Genomic DNA, 18,081 nt, shown 5'->3' on the forward strand with positions numbered 1-18,081 from the left:
CTGCATTTAAAAAAAAAAAAACAAAACCCAGATAGATTAGGTTCTATCTGGCTTCTTTGCTATGACATCCACTTGGTGGTTCCTTCTGCTCAGCAAATAATATGTATGGCTTGAATGCTGTGGCTTGAACGTTTGTGTACCTCCAGAATTCATATTTTGAAATCCGATCCCCAGATGTGATGATATTGGTAGGTGGGACATTTGGAGGTGTTTAATTTATGAGGGTAGAACCTTCATGAGTGGAATGGTGCTTTTCAAAAGGGACTCCTGTGAGCTCCCTAACCCCTTCCACCATGCAATAGCACAGAAAAAAGGTGTCATCTATGAACCAGAAAAGAGTCCCTCAGAAGATACTGAACCTGCTGGCACCATGATCTTGGACTTTCAGCTTCCAGAATTATAAGAAATAACTTTCTATTATTATAATCTGAGGTATTTTGTTATAACAGCCTACAAGAACTAAGACAGCATACACTGAGAACAAAACTCAAATTGTTGAGGAGATAGGTCCCTCTGATTTTCTGATTTTCCTTAATTAAAAGTGATATATTCTGTTGCTGGGCTTCCCAGTGGCTCTAGTAATAAAGAGCCCACCTGCAAATGCAGGAGGCGTAAGAGACATGGGTTTGATCCCTAGGTTGGGAAGATCTCCTGGAGGAGGGCACAAAAATACACTCCAGTATTCCTGCCTAGAGAATCCCATGGACAGAGGAACCCGGCAGGTTACAGTCCATAGGTCACACAGAGTTGGACACGACTGAGTTAACACACATGCATCCTGTTGTCACTGAATACCAGGTAGAGGTGTGAGGCCAGACTATGATTTAGTTTCCAGTAATATTAGGGACTATACTCCTGAGTGTAAGTTATGGGCGGAGATCATTTTTTCCAGAAAGTTTTGATCCATAGGATGGTCACTGTTAGTTGTTAGAAGGATTATTTTCTGTAGAAAAGTCATGACTTAGGTCAAGATACAAAAATGTTTTAATGGAGATGATCATGTTTTAATATGGGGATTGTCCAGCTACCACCAGAATCCAAAGCTATTTGGTACTAGAATGTTTCTTATGAGCTATCTTGTTTAGTTTACTTAGTCAAGTCGTATTCACTATTTATATGTTAGGTTAAAATTAGCCTCCTCAGTCAAGTTTTCTTTACATCTCTGAGAAGTGGTCCGGAACTGAGCTATATAGTTTAATGGCATTTACCACTTTTGTGTGCATGCGTGTGTGTGAACACCTAAGAACTGTAGTTCAGTCTCTTTTTAGTGACTATATAACTTGGTCTAAGATCCAGTCTCCATTTTAAGTCATTATGGACTGTGCCTGTGTGGATTCCCTTCCTACTCTAACCTGTCAGGAGTAAACTAATGAACTGGATCAGAACCATCAGAACATTAGATCATCTTAGCCATAGTCATTGGTTGAGAGATGACATGTGAATCAAGAGAAGTAATAATAAGATTAAAGAACACCTTGTGATACTTTCTTAAATGATACTGAAGGAAGCCAGTTGAAATTATAAGTAATATTAGTCTAGGGCCCAAGAAATACTATGATTATGTCATCTACATACTGAAGAGTAAAAAAAGAAGCAGAAGATGGAGAAAAGAATATAAACTTTTAAGTATCTGGATCTATTTAAGGTTCTTGAACAATTTCCAGGAAAATAAGTGGACAAATTATTTCCCAATTTTTTGTTTTAAACAAACTGAGTTAGACTTCGGTCATTCACTATCAAAATAATACCATTTTTTATGCTGAGCACACAAATAAATGGTAATCTAGAAACCATTTTTTAAATTGATTTATTTATTTTAATTGGAGGTTAATTGCTTTACAGTATTGTGGTGGTTTTTGCCATATATTTATAATGTTCTGTGTAGGGAATATTTTAGTCAGATTTGGCTGCTACAACAAAATACCATTCACTGTGTTGCTTAAACAATAGCCATTTATTTCTCCTGGTTCTAAAGGCTGAATTTCAGCCTTCAGCAAATATGGTTGGATTCCAGCAAGAGGTCTCTTTCTGGCTTGTCAATGGCCACCTTCTTGCTGAGTCCTCACTTGTGAGGAGAGACTGAGAGCAGACACACTGGTGCCTTCTATTATAACAGCACCAATCCCATCATGAGAGCCCTGCCCTTATGACCTAAAACTAATTACTTCTCAACATCCCTACCTCAAATTTCATCACATTAGGGGTTAGGGCTTCAATATATGAATTTTGGAGGCATACAATTAGGTCCATTCTAGTGAGTAACTGGGGGATTCCCAGGTGGTGCTGTGGTAAAGAATCCACCTGCACACACAGGCATAAGAGAGAAGGGTTCAATCCCTGGGTTGGCAAGATCCCCTGGAGTAGGAAATGACAAACAGCTCCAATATTCTTGCCTGGAGAATTCCATGGACAAAGGAGCCTGGTGGGATACAGTCCATGGGGGTCACATAGAGTTGGATGTGACTGAGCATACATACACAGTGAGTAACTGATTAAATGAGTGAATCAAAAGATTTATAATATTTATAGCAGTTGCTTGAGAATACAAGCTATTATTCTGGCCATATTTCTGAAATCAATTTTGTAATGATTATTACAGTCATTTTATTTGGGTTTCTATCATTATATTATTGTTATATCCTACCCTTTGTTCAAAAGTACAGTTATTAGAATCAAGGCTGAAGGATAGAGACTAATAAAGTGTTCAATGTCTACAATGACTGGTTAAAATATGAAACAAGGAAGTCTCTGAGTTCTGGAGAGTAGTTGGCAAATATTCATCAGATTTTTGGAACACAGATTAATGGTTTCCACACGCCATATGAGAATATTGACATATTCCATCTTTTTTGGACTTTTCTTTATCAAGTAGATAAATAACTTTTGGCAAGGATTATTTCTTCAGAAAGTGTAAACAAGGTAGCAACTATGTGGGCATGTGTGCTAAGTAGCTTCAGTCTACTGAAGTAGACTTCAGTCTGCAACCAATTAATTTTTTTTTTTATATCTGACTCCTTGTGACGCCATGTATTATGGAATTTCAGGCTCCTTTCTCCAACTATGTGGGCACCAAGTATTGAAACTTTATAAATAATGGCTTATGTAAAATATATTTGTATGGATGAAAGAATTTCCTGAAGAATAGCACTCTAGAAAACGCCCAGCTTCATAATAAGTTGAAGCAAATGATACAAGTATCTGAAGAAGCAAACATGAGAGAGAGAGGGAGGTGGATTCCTGGTGAAAGGAATCAGAATTTCTGATCATTACAAAATCCTCGTGGTTCTGTAACACTAGCAAATTGCAGATAAACCTCATGATCATCAAGGCTGCCAGTCACTGAAATTTATACTGTAGAAAATAATCTATCTCAATTGTTTCTGCTCTGTAATAGAATCTATACAGAAAATGAGTTAATATCATCTATATTATTTTAGTCCTTAGTTTATTTCTATTGCTATTCAACCACAATATTTCCTATGGAAGATAGGGATATGAAAGAAAGTTACATAGGCTAATATGTTTCCTCTCTGAATGAGTTAAGTAAGTCAAAATATTAGGAAAGCAAACCCCCAAGTATCTGAATTTATCCTCCCCTTTCAAAACAGTCTTCACTATAGAACAGAGCCTGAGGTTACAGAGCAACCAATTAGTTTTTTTTTTTTTATTATTATTCTGATCTATTTTCTGAAGCTAAGAATGCTGAAGTGTTTTGACAACAGAACACACTAAACTCTCCCTTACTCTTCTAAAAGCATTGTCACAATGATTCTGCACATGCCTGGTGGTCTATGTTTTACATAGAGTTTCTGGGTCCCCAGAAAAAATGAGCTGGTCTGTGTACTAAGTTCAAAGCAATGAATTTAGCATTAGAAAATCAAAGCAAATTGGAAGTGGTCAAACAGGAGATGGCAAGAGTGAACATTTACATTTTATTTTTATTTTTTTCATTTATTTTTATTAGTTGGAGGCTAGTTACTTTACAATATTGCAGTGGTTTTTGTCATACATTGACATGAATCAGCCATGGATTTACATGTATTCCCCATCCCCATCCCCCCGCCCACCTCCCTCTCTACCTGATCCCTCTGGGTCTTCCCAGTGGACCAGGCCCGAGCACTTGTATCATGAATCCAACCTGAGTTGGTGATCTGTTTCACCCTAGATAATATATATGTTTTGATGCTGTTCTCTCAAAACATCCCACTCTCACCTTCTCCCGCAGAGGCCAAAAGTCTATTCTGTACATCTGTGTCTCTTTTTCTGTTTTGTATACAGGGTAATCCTTACCATCCTTCTAAATTCCATATATATGTGTTAGCATACTATATTGGTCTTTATCTTTCTGGCTTACTTCACTTTGTATAATAGGCTCTAGTTTCATCCATCTCATTAGAACTGATTCAAATGAATTCTTTTTAATGGCTGAGTAATATTCCATGGTGTATATGTACCACAGCTTCCTCATCCATGCATCTGCTGATCGGCATCTAGGTTGCTTCCATGTCCTGGCTATTATAAACAGTGCTGCAATGAACATTGGGGTGTACATGGCTCTTTCAGATCTGGTTTCCTCGGTGTGTATGCCCAGAAGTGGGATTGCTGGGTCATATGGCAGTTCTATTTCCAGTTTTTTAAGAAATCTCCACACTGTTCTCCATGGCGGCTGTACTAGTTTGCATTCCCACCAACAGTGTAAGAGGGTTCCCTTTTCTCCACACCCTCTCCAGCATTTATTGCTTGTAGACTTTTGGATAGCAGCCATCCTGACTGGCATGTAGTGGTACCTCATTGTGGTTTTGATTTGCATTTCTCTGATAATAAGTGATGTTGAGCATCTTTTCATGTGTTTGTTAGCCATCTGTATGTCTTCTTTGGAGAAATGTCTGTTTAGTTCCTTGGCCCATTTTTTTGACTGGGTCATTTATTTTTCTGGAATTGAGCTGCAGGAGTTGCTTGTATATTTTTGAGATTAATCCTTTGTCTGTTGCTTCATTTGCTGTTATTTTCTCCCAATCTGAGGGCTGTCTTTTCACTTTGCTTATAGTTTCCTGTGCTGTGCAAAGGCTTTTAAGTTTCATCAGGTCCCATTTGTTTATTTTTGCTTTTATTTCCAATATTCTTGGAGGTGGGTCATAAAGGATCCTGATATGATTTATGTCAGAGAGTGTTTTGCCTATGTTCTCTTCTAGGAGTATTATAGTTTCTGGTCTTACATTTAGATCTTTAACCCATTTTGAGTTTTTGTGTATGCTGTTAGAGGTGTTGTAGTTTCATTCTTTTACAAGTGGTTGACCAGTTTTCCCAGCACCACTTGTTAAAGAGGTTGTCTTTTTTCCATTGTATATCTTTGCCTCCTTTGTCAAAGATAAGGTTTCCCTAGGTTCATGGATTTATCTCTGGGCTTTCAATTCTGTTCCATTGATCTATATTTCTGTCTTTGTGCCAGTACCATACTGTCTTGATGACTGTGGCTTTGTAGTATAGTCTGAAGTCAGGCAGGTTGATTCCTCCAGTTCCATTCTGCTTTCTCAAGATTACTTTGGCTACTCGAGGTTTTTTGCATTTCCATACAAATTCAACATAATTTTGGAAGTTTTGGCCACAGCAATCAGAGCAGAAAAAGAAGTAAAAGGAAACCAGATAGGAAAAGAAGAGTGAAACTCTCGCTGTTTGCAGATGACATGATCCTCCACATAGAAAACCCTAAAGACTCTACCAGAAAATTACTAGAACTGATCAACAAATATAGTAAAGTTGCAGGATATAAAATTAAAATGCAGAAATCTCTTGCATTCCTATACACTATCAATGAGAAAACAGAAAGAGAAATTAAGGAAACAATACCATTCACCATTGCAACAAAAAGAATAAAATACTTAGGAGTATATCTACCTAAAGAAACAAAAGACCAATACATAGAAAACTATAAAACACTGATGGAAGAAATCAAAGAGGACACAAACAGATGGAGAACTATGCTGTGTTCATGGATTGGAAGAATCAATATTGTGAAAATGAGTATACTACCCAAAGCAATCTATAGATTCAATGCAATCCCTATCACCATATCAACGGTATTTTTCACAGAACTAGAGCAAATAATTTCACAATTTGTATGGAACGTTTACATTTTAGAAATCAGCCAACTAAAATGGACTGGAATGGGTGAATTCAACATGAATGAGCATTATATCTAATATTATGGGCAGAAAACCCTTCAAAGAAATGGAGTAGCAAAAGAGTGTGAAAAGTCAACAAAGGAGTATGAAATGGAGTACTTGCGTGCAATCTCAAAAATGACACAATGATCTCTGTTTGTTTCCAAGGCAAACCATTCAATATCACAGTAATCCAAGTCTATGTCCCGACCATGAATGCTGAAGAAGCTGAAGTTAAACAGTTCTATGAAGACCTATAAGACCTTCTAAAACTAACACCCTAAAAAGATGTTCTTTTCACCATACGGTAGTGGAATGCAAAAGTAGGAAGTCAAGAAACACCTGGAGTAACAGGCAAAAGTGGCAGTGGAATACAGAATGAAGCAGGGAAAAGGTTAAAGGAATTTTGCCAAGAAAACGCACTGGTCATAGCAAACACCTTCTTCCAACAACACAAGAGAAGACTCTACACATGGACATCACCAGATGGTCAATGCTGAAATCAGACTGATTATATTCTTTGCAACCAAAGATGGAGAAGCTTTATACCAGCAGCAAAAATAAGACTGGGAGCTGACTGTGGCTCAGATCATGAACTCTGTATTGCCAAATTCAGACATAAATTGAAGAAAGTAGGGAAAACCACTAGACCATTCAGGTATGACCTAAATCAAATCCCTTACGATTATACAGTGGCAGTAAGAAATAGATTCAAGGGATTTGATCAGATAGAGTGTCTGCTGAACTATGTACGGAAGTTTGTGACATTGTACAGGAGACAGGAATCTAGACCATTCCAAAGAAAAAAATACCAAAAAGCAAACTGGCTGTCTGAAGAGGCCTTACAAATAGCTGTGAAAAGAAGAGAAACAAAGAGCAAAGGAGAAAACAAAAGATACATCCATTTGAATGCAGAGTTCCAAAGAATAGCAAAGAGAGATAAGAGAGCCTTCCTTAGTGATCAGTGCAAAAAGAGAGGAAGACAATAGAATGGGAAAGACTAGAAATCTCCTCAAGAAAATTAGAGATACCAAGGGAATATTTCATACAAAGATGGGCACAATAAAGGGCAGAAATGGTATGGATCTAAAAGAAGCAGAAGACATTAAGAAGAGGTGGCAAGAATACACAGAAGAACTGTACAAAAAAGATCTTCACAACCCATATAATTATGATGCTGTGATCACTCACCTAGAGCTAGACATCCTGGAATGTGAAGTCAAGTGGGCCTTAGGAAGCATCACTGAGAACAAAGCTAGTGGAGGTGATGGAATTCCAGTTGAGCTATTTCAAATCCTAAAAGATGATGCTGTGACAGTGCTGCATTCATTATGCCAGCAAATTTGGAAAACTCAGCAGTGGCCACAGGACTGGAAAAGGTCAGTTTTCATTCCAGTCCCAAAGAAAGGCAATGCCAAAGAATGCTGGAACTACTGCATGATTGCACTCATCTCACATACTAGTAAAGTTACGCTCAAAATTCTCCAAGCCAGGCTTCAACAGTACATGAACCATGAGCTTCCAGATGTTCAAGCTGGTTTTAGAAAAGGCAGAGGAACCAGAGGTCAAATTACTAACATCCACTGGATTATCAAAAAAGGAAGAGAGTTCCAGAAAAACATCTATTTCTGCTTTATTGACTAGGCCAATGCCTTTGACTGTGTGGATCACAACAAACTGTGGAAAATTCTTCAAGAGATGGGAACACCAGACCACCTGACCTGCCTCTTGAGAAAGCTGTATGCAGGTCAGGAAGCAAGTTAAACTGGACATGGAACAACAGACTGGTTCAAAATTGGGAAAGGAGTGTGGCAAGGCTGTAAATTGTCACCCTGTTTATTTAACGTATATACAGAGTACATCATGAGAAACCCTAGGCTGGATGAAGCCCAAGCTGGAATGAAGATTGCAGTAGATATATCAATAACTTCAGATATACAGATATACCACCCTTATGGCAGAAAGTAAAGAAGAACTACAGAACCTCTTGATGAAAGTGAAAGAGGAAAGTGAAAAAGTTGGCTTAAAACTCAACATTCAGAAAACTATGATCATGGCATCCGGTGCCATCACTTCATGTCAAATAGATGGGGAAACAGTAGAAACAATGGCAGACTTTCTTTTTTGGGGACTTCAAAATCACTGCAGATGGTGACTGCAGCAATGAAATTAAAGGACACTTACTCCTTAGAAGGAAAGTTATGACCAACCTAGACAGCATGTTATAAAGCAGAGACATTACTTTGCCAGCAAAGACCTATCTAGTCAAGGCTATATTTTTTCAGTAGTCATGTATGGATGTGAAAGTTGGACTATAAAGAAAGCTGAGCACTGAAGAATTGATGCTTTTGACCTGTGGTGTTGGAGGAGACTCTTGAGAGTCCCTTGGACTGCAAGGCGATCCAACTAGTCCATCCTAAAGAAGATCAGTCCTGGGTGTTCATTGGAAGGACTGCTGTTGAAGCTGAAACTCCATACTTTGGCCACCTGATATGAAGAATTGATTCATTGAAAAAGACCTTGATGCTGAGAAAATTGAAGGTGGGAGGAGAAGGGGATGACAGAGGATGTGATGGTTGGATGGCATCACAGACTCAATGGACATAAGTTTGAGTAAACTCTGGGAGTTGATGGACAGGGAGGCCTGGAGTGCTGCAGTCCATGGGGTCACAAAGCATCAGACATGACTGAGTGACTGAACTGAATTCTTACAGGAATAAATACAAGCAACTGCTCTCAAATGAAGCTGATTCACTCCGCTTATCATTCCAGCTGGTTGTCATTGCATGGTTGATGGACTATTAACCCAACTCTACTTTATTTATGATATTTATAATCTCAGAAATTAACCTGAAAGAGTTTTGAAGCCTTAAAGAATCAGATTCCGATTTTAGCATTAAATACCAGTCATTCATGTGCTTCCCTGGTCCCTCAGTGGTAAAGAATATGCCTGCAATGCAGAAGATGCAAGTTTAATTCCCTGAGTCAGGAAGATCCCCTGGAGAAAAAAATGGCAACCCACTCCAGTATTCTTGAATGGGGAAACCCATGGACAGAAGAGCCTGGTGGGCTACAGCTCATGGAGTCTCAAAAGAGTTGGGTGTGACTTAGTGACTAAACAACAATAACAACCAGTCATTTATATACATATATGACTTATACAAGTTTATCTGAGGTTTAATTTCTTCAAATGAATGGAGGCTGTATTCTCTATTATCACATTTAAATGTCCATTTCTTGAACATGATAGATTATGTATCCATAAAATTTATATCAAACACAAACAGAATAATATGTCATATATATGCTAAAATCACACATTACTGAGCAATATTTTCCTTTCAAAAACCTTCTAGATATCCCTAATATTAAGCATTTGTAGTCTGACTGGATAATTTATAGTGAAATGATATCACAAAGTAGTGTGAAAATGAACAAAAAAAAAAGAGTGGAATATCTGTATATTGCAGTGAGGTACGCTCAGAATATACTGCTGGATTAAAAAGCAATGTATATAAAATATGTTTGGAAGACTAAAATTTACCCAAAAGTGAAGTATTTCTATATTTAAATTTATTAAAACAAATTTTATTATTTTTATTATACAAGCATTTTATACATAAAATATTACCAATAAGATAATGAAGGGATAGATGAAGATCCTATATTTAGAAGCTAGATTTCTTAGACTATATTGGTTTTGTAGATTTGTCTTTGTAACCATATAACTGGTTTGCAAAGTTTAACAGAAAATTAAATTCAAAATAATAACATAAATAAATGATGAGTGATTTGACACCAATGTGTATTGCTAGTTTTTAGTTATAATTGATGTGTTCCTTGAAGAAATGGCTCATTCTTGGTTCTGGAAGAAAATACATAACATAAGCTGAGAATATCTTGTGATAATAGAAAGGAAAAAATTACCAAAGACTATTAAGATCATGTTTAGCATTCAGGTGGTACTATAAAGAAAAACCTATTGGAAAACTAAGGGACACTTAGACATCAGTTAGGACAATGGCAACAATGAACTGAATCATATAAATTATGCTCACTTCCATAGACATATATTTATATTGATAACTCACATACAATTGCACAAACCACTGTAAGACACCAATGTATCAATTCATCATTGTGAAAATTACAAATAAATAATCAATTATTTATAATATATCCCAAAGTAAGTTTTTAAACTTGTGAGTTTCTGCTGAATACAGGGGACTCAAGTTTCCCTCTTGGTAGCATGTTGTACAAAGAATAAGAAATAAATTTTGACATCTATCAAAGAAGGTAACTCTAAAAGAAGGGTTGGGGAAATAAAACGCCCTACTGAGAACTGAGAACTCATAAAAAACCAGCCTAAGAACACATTTGTGAGATTTTTATGCTATCCATGTCACTGGAAAAACCTTATATTATAAAATATAGTCCTAGGTTAGAATGAGAAGCTGGCAAAACAAAAAAACTCCAGCAGGTCTGATTTTAAACGAGGCCATAAAATAATCCACACAAATTACATTTTAAGAAAATGCTGCTCCTCATAGTCAAACATTTAAAAACAAAAGAGGGAAATAGTAACTGAATTGAGAGCTAGATAAAATAGACAAAATCAGATATTCAACAGTCCAGAGGTTAAAATTTGTTATTGAAGATTGTGAGATAAGTAAGCCCACATTTCAGCTGCTGAAAGAATTTTACTGTCTTTACAACTCCACTGGGAGATGACAACTGCAAAATTGAACTTGTTTTCCCTGGACCCTCCCCTGTACAATTTTTCACTTTATTGAGTTTAACCTGTGTTGTTTCACTGTAATAAATTGTAACAATGAATATTACAGCTTTTCTGAGTTCTTGAGTTCTTCCAGAAAATTATAGACCTTGAGTGTGATGTTGGCGACTACCAACACATTGAGGCAAAAAAAAAAAAACAAACAAAAAAAACATAAATGTGGCATCAAGAGAAAATGGAATGGTTAAAATCTGATTTCCCTACATGGGAAACTGACCAACTTGCTATGCAGGATATAAGATTGATTTTGAACCTGACACTAAAAGTGTATAAGCTTGGGAGGAAATAAGTATACTTCCTTAGAACAGGATAAGTCAAGTAAGACAAAGATCAGGTGGAAGCCAAAGTAGCATTAACAGAGTTCTTTACATCTTTGTTTCCATAACAGTTGCTTTTATTTACCAGACATATCTTTATCCCCACTAGGATGTTTCTGATGTGGAAAAACAAAAAAGTAAGTAAATAAATACAATGAGATTGCCATCTCTGGAACTAAGATCCACAGAAGGTTTTAGAAAGGAGACTGTGGGGTTACTACATCTATCTTTGGCATCTGCTCTACCACATCAAGCTCAAGTGTATGGTTTAGATCCATTAAAACTTAAGTCCATACATTTCTCCACCAACTCCATTATCATCTATACAAGTTGTATACAGAATGTTAAGCCTTTACTTAGTTTCAATTTTCCCATAATTATAATGGAGATAACAATATTATGCTATGATTCTATTTTAATACATAATGTTATTTAATGATTACATTTTTTTTTTTTTTAATTTCCAGTGAGATGATGCTTGTAATCATTTAGCATGGTGGCTAAAGAGATGCACATACAGATTATTTAATAAGTATATTCCTAAGTATTTTAAGTATTATTAGTATAGTTACAGAAGGAGATAAGAACCCACTCCAGTATTCTTGCCTGGAGAATCCCTATGAGCAGAGGAGCCTGGAGGGCTATAGTTCCTGGGGTCATGAAGAGTCAGACATGACTGAGTGAAGAAGGAATTCTTAGGGCCTGGACTCCATCTCAGGCCTGTTCATGCTGATCATGCTCGGCCACCTCTCCAATAGACTCTGAACTCTGTGTTTAGTGTCTATGGAAATGACAACAGAAGGATAAGACCCCCTCCGGACAGGGGAACCTTGAAGATTGTATCCAGGTTACTCATTGCCTAAGAAAACACATACACTAATCACCCCTTCCTCCAGACAGGCCATAAATTTTTCTGTACCTGTCAGAGTGTAACCTTGTGCTTACTTGATTATTGGCTAATTGTTTAACTGTCTGAGCACATGGCACATGAGTGATGGGGTTATTGGGATTGTATTTACCCTTCCTTAGTTTACGTAAGTCTCAAGAAATTTGAGGTGGTGGGTTCAGACACATACACATGGGTTATAAAAGATTTTCACAAATGCTGGTCATGGTCCCTGGCTAAGAGGAGACTCTGCCTTGGGCCCGCCGGTGTAATAAACTGCACTTCACTATCTGCATTGTCCTTCTGAGTGAGGTTGTTTCCCAGAATGCATGGCTACAACATGAGCAGCTTCATTTTCTTTCTTTCTTTCTTCTTTCTATTAGTATAGTGGCAGTGAGTGCTTTGTAATCACTAAATCATCTTAGACCTATAAGGGATAGCTGTTCACAGTACAATATTCATAAGATAGAAGTTCATAGGACCTTCCAAGCTAGCCAGAAAGACAATTATTATGGTTCTTTCCATGTTAAGCATACAGACATCTAACTTTATGGCAGTTAATTGATTGCTTTGTAATTCTGTTCTAGAGACAAGCAGAGAAACACAAGGAACCAGTTACACTTTATTCACAGATATGGAGGATTTGAGTCCACAGCAAAAAGTAAATGAAGGTCAGGACACACCAGGAGTAAAACACATTCCCAAGTTAGCTAAAGGCTAATCTGCTCAAGACATTCATTAGTCATTCCCAATAAGGTACGCTGCCCTGACCACTAAATGAGGAGTTAAAACTGAGAAAATGTCATTCCCGACAGAGACCTGGAGACCCAGTGCTCTCCCAAGGGTCTCAGAATTGAACAGAAAGGCCATGAGCAGAAATAAGTTCAGTCTGCACAGTGAATCACCCCACAAAGGGTGTTAAATTATTTCTAGAGTTAGCAGAATCTCACACTGCTCAAACAATGGCTGAATCCTAAAACAAAGCCTTTGTATTATCTCTCATTATAATTACTTTTATTAGAACTGTAGATAAAATAAAAGGTTAAAAACAAAGAAATTATTAAGTATAATTATAGCATTCATCCATCCAGGGGTGGTTTAGTTTGTAAGTTATTAAAAAAGAACAATAGTAGAATAGATCCTATTAAAGACACTAATTTGAAGGAAAAGAAATGGCTTAAGGTGCTATGTAAACAAGCACTAAGCTAATGATGTGTAAACACTTCTAGGAATCCTCTATAAATAGGTGGACACCTGGAGGGCAGAGGAGCAGAACAAAACTTAAAAGCCAAATATCATCTTAGCTTTATGATATGTGAGGATTTCTACTCAGGGACCATTTGCCAAGCCTACCCATTATTTACTTCTAAATTTAATTTAATTTTTAATGCTTAAGGGGATTTTAGGTCTTTTCCTGGTTTAATGATTCTTAAATACTATAGAAATCTGTTAATAGTGGGGAAAAGTGTAGCAATTAAGTTTTCATTGGATAAAACATGAATAGTGATTATTTTTTCAATAGTGACCATGTGCCAAAAGCTGATTGCAGGAGCAATAGATATTAATATATTCTGGGAGAATAATAGGAAAAACAGGAAAGAGGAAAGAAATACTGAAATATAAGTTTGGAAATTAAGAGATAATCTTTCATTCCAAAATATTTCCTAAGACAAGTTAAAAACCAGCTTAAATGTTAAATTTTTATGTTGTACACCTGAAAGTTAGAAAATGTCCATTACATCTCACTGTTACATCTTAATAGAACTGAAAAAAATCAGTTGAAAAGCAGAGCTTCTAACTATTATGAGTAGCTGTAGGCTGCTATACTGCAAATAAACAGGTCAGCCCACCCTACCATTGTTTGGATCGAGGTATGGTGATCCAACAGAGACATAACAATATATATCAGGAGATTCAAAGAGTCTGATGGCAATGAATATGAAACTGAAAACACCCTTCCCAGAAAAGTCGGGCTCAGGAAAATATATTAATAAAAATTTTATGCTGTTATACTGACAGTCGTGTTCAGTTCAGTTCAGTTCAGTCACTCAGTCATGTCCAACTCATTGTGACCCCACGGACTGCAGCACACTAGGCCTCCCCATCCATAACCAACTCCCAGAGTTTACTCAAACTCATGTCCATTGAGTCGGTGATGCCATCCCACCACCTCATGCTCTGTTGTCCCCTTCTTCTCCCCCCTCTTCAGTCTTTCCCAGCATCAGGGTCTGTTCAAATGAGTCAGTTTTTTATATCAGGTAGCCACAGTATTGGAGCTTCAGTTTCAACATTGGTCCTTCCAATGAATATTTAGGACTAATTTCCTTTAGGATGGACTGGGTGGATCGCCTTGCAGTCCAAGGGACTCTCAAGAGTCTTCTTGAACACCACAGTTCAAAAGCATCAGTTCTTTGGCACTCAGCTTTTCTATAAGTCTAACTCTCACATCCATACATGACTACTGAATATTCATTGAAAGACTGATGCTGAAGTTGAAATTCTAGCACTTTGGCCACCTGATGCGAAGAATTGACTCATTTGAAAAGACCCTGATGCTGGGGATGATTGAAGGCGGGAGAAGGGGACGACAGAGGATGAGATGGTTGGATGGCATCACCGACTCAACGGACATGGGTTTGAGTAAACTCTGGGGGTTGGTGTTGGACAGGGAGGCCTGGTATCCTGCAGTCCATGGGGTCACAAAGAGTCGGACACGACTGAGTGACCGAACTGAACTGAACTGGACTGAATTCCTAAATTTGGAGTTGTCATGTAGAGATAAAATTAGTTCACAGAGATTTGTGTGTGTGTGTTTGTGTGTCTATGTATGCACGTGGGTACATATGTACATTTTCTTTTCCCCTAATATGGTAATCTCATTTATACATATAAGTTTAATTCCAAATTTTGAACAAATATTTAAAAGTTCATTTTACTATAAGGTAATTAACTTTAAAAAAAAAAAAAAAACACTGGAAGAGAATACGCAGCAAAGGAGTTAACCCTGATCCCTGAATCCCTGATAGCATTCCTTTTACCCAGCCATGATTATAACACACAGTACAGTCAGAGGAATGTTCTTGGCTTTAGTTGTGTCCAACTGTCTGCAACCCCATGGACTGTAGCACACCATGCTCCTCTGTTCATGGGATCCTCCAGAAGAGAATCCTGGAGTGGGTTGCCATGTCCTCCACTAGGGGATCTTATCAACCCAGGGGTCAAAACCAGGTCTCCAGCATTGTGGGCAGATTCTTTACCTACCGTCTGATCCACAAGAGAAGCCCAATCAGGAATAAGAGTAATCAATGCTGAAAAACAAGCAGATATTTGTCCTAGTAATTGATTATAATAATATATTTAAATCAAGTACAATGACACCATGTAATCTGGAGTTAGATTAAGTTCAGTTCAGCTGCTCAGTCATGTCCAACTCTTTGCGACCCCATGGACTGTAGCACATGAGGCTTCCCTGTTCATCACCAACTCCCCAGAGCTTATTCAAACTCACGTCCATCGAGTCAGTGATAGCATCCAACCACCTCATCCTTTGTCGTTCCCTTCTCCTCCCATCTTCAATTTTTCCCAGCATCAGGGTCCTTTCAAATGAGTCAGTTCTTCACATCAGGTAGCCAAAGTATTGGAATTTCAACTTAGCATCAGTCCTTCAGTGAGTATTCAGGACTGATTTTTAGGATGGACTGGTTGGACTTTCTTGCAGTCCAAGGGACTCTCAATAGTCTTCTCCAATACCACAGTTCAAAAGTATCAATTCTTTGGCACTCAGCTTTCTTTACAGTCCAACTCTCACATCCATACATGACTACTGGGAAAACCATAGCTTTGACTAGATGGACCTTTGTTGGCAAAGTAATGTATTTTATTTTTAATATGCTATCTAGGTTAGTGATAACTTTCTTCCAAGGACTAAGCATCTTTTAATTCATGGCTGTAGTCACCATCTGTAGTGATTTTGGAGCCCCCCAAAATAAAGTTTGTCACCGTTTCCCCATCTATTTACCAGGAAGTGATGGGGCCGGATGCCATGATCTTAGTTTTCTGAACGTTGAACTTTAAGCCAACTTTTTCACTCTCCTCTTTCAATTTCATCAAGAAGCTCTTTAATTCTTCTTCACTTTCTGCCATAAGGGTGGTGTTATCTGCACATCTGAGGTTATTTGATATTTTTCCCAGCAATCTTGATTCCAGCTAGTGTTGCATCCAGCCTGTCATTTCACATGATGTACTCTGCATATAAGTTAAATAAGCAGGGTGATAATATGCAGCCTTGATATACTCCTTTCCCAATTTGGAGCCAGTCTGTTGTTCCATGTCCAGTTCTAACAGTTACTTTTTGACATGCATAAAGATTTTTCAGGAGGCAGGTCAGGTGTTCCGGTATTCCTATCTCTTTAAGAATTGCTTTTGTTTAAATCAGGGGTCTGCTAAGTATTATGTGAGATTAGGTTAGTTATTTAGCCTGTTAATTGCTCAGTTCCTCATTCTTAAATGAAGCAGACACTTACTATTCAACCCAGCAATCCCACTCCTAGGTAATCCTAGGGAAATGAAAACATATGTCTAAACAATTCTATACTAATCAAAAATATCTGACACAAATACTTATTGTCACTTTATTTGTAATCAGCAAAAAGCAACCCAAAATGTGCATTAATTTGTGGACAAACTGTGGTACATCCATACTATAGGGTACTACTCAAGAATAAAGATGAATTGGTATTTGCAATAATGTGGATGAATCTTAAATGCATTATACAATATGAAAACTGACAAAATAAAAGACTACATTTTAAAATCTCATTTATATAGTATACTGGATTCCCAGGTGGTACAGTGGTAAAAAAATCCATCTGCCAAGGCAGGAGACAAGAGATGTGTGTTGGGTCCCTGGGTCAGGAAGACCCCCTGGAGTAGGAAATGACAACCAACTTGAGTATTTCTGCCTAGAAAATTCCATGGACAGAGACACTTGGCAGGCTGTAGTCTATGGGACCACAAAGAGTCGGACATGACTGAGTGACTGAGCACACACACATATAATACTATGGAAAGATAAAAGTATGAGGACATAATACAAACCAGTAGTTATCATGGGCTATGAGTAAGGAGAGGTTATGAACTCCAAAAGGCCCTGAGGGAACTTTTGGAGGGTAATGGACCTGTTGATTGACATGTGATCATATAATTTTATGCATGTATCTAAGTTTATAGGACTGCACATTAGCAAAGGGTGACTTTATAAGTTATTTTTCAAAACACTTAAATAAAAGGACATGATAAAGGTACATATTTCATCAGGTAGTTGTGAAAATTAAGAAAGATAGTGGATATAAAACTTTGTAGGTGTTTGACATTTTAAGCACTCAACAAATCCTAGCTATCATTATTTCCTTAAACTCAATTCTTCATAATTGTAAATGGTGAAAATTTCATTAGAAAAAACATTATTTCTAAGTAAAAGGGTAACATTTTAATAGACTTTTATGAAAATAGAAGGTTTTTTGGTTTAATAATAGTTTGGTTTATAGTAAGGCCCACCTGTTTCTATCATATTAAAAATAACTGCCATATTCCCAGGGCTGTGTTTTCAAGATAGATTCATGTACTGAGGCTGTCCATGAGATTTTGTGCCAAATGAAACCTAGACACAAATAAAACTAAATTGAGAAGGAAATCTGCTGACTTTTCAGAGAAGTCCAGTCTTTCTTCCAGAGTCCCCCAGCCTTCCATCCAGAGGCCAGCATCAGGACACGTATCCCATGTCCCCAGGGCCTTGCTCCCTTTCGTCCCTACCTTCTCAGCACCTTCTCTTGGCTCTTTTCTTCCCTATTCTGGTCTTCATATACACCAAGCTCTGCAAGAGTTTTGATTTGTTGAACCTATCAAATCATTCCATCTCCTTTA

This window comes from Odocoileus virginianus, chromosome 2 (assembly GCF_023699985.2).
Source record: "Odocoileus virginianus isolate 20LAN1187 ecotype Illinois chromosome 2, Ovbor_1.2, whole genome shotgun sequence".
NCBI classification, from domain to species: domain Eukaryota; kingdom Metazoa; phylum Chordata; class Mammalia; order Artiodactyla; family Cervidae; genus Odocoileus; species Odocoileus virginianus.